Source organism: Nanorana parkeri, unplaced genomic scaffold, assembly GCF_000935625.1.
Source record: "Nanorana parkeri isolate BGI_ZX_2015 unplaced genomic scaffold, ASM93562v1 scaffold1584, whole genome shotgun sequence".
Classification (NCBI taxonomy): Eukaryota; Metazoa; Chordata; class Amphibia; order Anura; family Dicroglossidae; genus Nanorana; species Nanorana parkeri.
In genome coordinates, this window is record NW_017307852.1 from 315,802 (window position 1) to 317,549 (window position 1,748).

Here is a 1,748-nt window from a genome sequence, read left to right on the forward strand (position 1 = left end):
AGGATCGAGAGGTGAGCGAACGCCGGTATTTGTTCGCTCACCTCCTGATCTACTCACCCGACCTGAGACAGTCTCATTGTCACAGGTCAGCTAGTACTATGAGGTGAGTGAAAAGCACTCACCTCATAGTCTCTCCTTTATTATGAACATCTCAACTCATCATACTGAATGCTTATAAACTTTACTTCTGCCCCTCAACTATTCTTAATGTCATTGTATTAATTGTATGTACTATTCTAATTATTATTTAAGTCTGTTTATCTCTGATTTTTTTAAGTGATAGCTTCAGGTCTTTCTAACCATAAATTCTGATCAAATGAATTGCCCTCAACCTCTGATTTGTACTTCAAATAGCCCCCTTTTCTCCTACTTTCCCTCCCTCACCTCTGCAAGCAGATACACTATTTTAGCAGGCCAGCATCCCAACTGAAGCCACTGCAGATTCTCTGGCAGCAGCTGCAATCCACGCACCCTGACTTCTATTCCCCTACTTCCTATAACCAGTCTTTCCTTCTCATGTAGCCTCTGGAATGCCTGCTCTGTCTGTAACAAACTCATCGCTGTGCATGATCGTCTTATCTCCAATTCCTTTAACATGCTTGCGGTTACTGAAGCCTGGCCTCCGCTGGACGCACTCACTCAGACCCAGTGGATGGAAAAGAGGTGGAGTGGGAATCCTTCTATCCCCACAATGCACTTTTCAAGTTCTGCCTTCACCTCCCTCTCTATCCCTGTCCTCTTTTGAAACCCACTTTATTGGCCTATTCTCTTCAATTTCTCTGATATATACCGGCCACCTGGACCGGTATCTCGCTTTCTTGATGACTTCTCTGCCTGGCTTTCTCTCCTCAGAAATACCCACTATCATTCTTGGTGACTTTAACATCGCTAATAACACCCCGGCTTCCACTCAACTTCTTAACCCTAATCTCTTCTTTTGATCTAACACAATGTACACACACTCCTACAATGGACACCCACCTCACCACTTGCCCCCTGGACCCAGTTCCCTCACCACTACTTCGTTCACCCTCTTACTCTATCCTACACTCTCTTACTTACATTTTCAATCTTTCACTCTGCTTTTGACACTGTTGACCACCTGCTCCTCCTCAAAAAATTCCTCTTGCATGGCTTACAAGACTCTGCTCTCTCATGGTTCTCCTCTTACCTATCTAAGCGCTCCTTTAGTGACACCTACAAATCTAACTCCTCCCCTCCTCTTCCTCTTTCTGTAGGGGGCCCCCAAGGCTCTGTCCTTGGACCCCTTCTCTTCTTTATTTACACCACCTGCCTTGGTCAGTTAATAACCTCACACGGCTTCCAATACCATCTCTATGCCGATGACACTCAAATATATCTTTCTACTCCACAACTCACACACTCAGTGTCCTTGCATGTCTCAACTCACACCCTCATGCCAAGGTGCTAGGTGTCATCCTTGACTCGGACCTCACCTTTCTGCCCCACATCCAATCACTATCCAAATTCTGCCGCCATCACCTTAAAACATCTCCAAAATACGCCCCTTCCTCACCAATGAAACTGCAAAGCTACTCATCCACTCACCTGTTATCTCTCGTCTTGACTATTGCAACTCCCTCCTAATTAGTCGGGATGCACCGATACCACTTTTTTGGGTCTGAGTACGAGTACCGATACTTTTTTTAAGTACTCGCCGATACCAATTACCGATACTTTTTCTTAAAGGTGCAGATCACATTTTTTCCAAAGCAATACAAAATAAT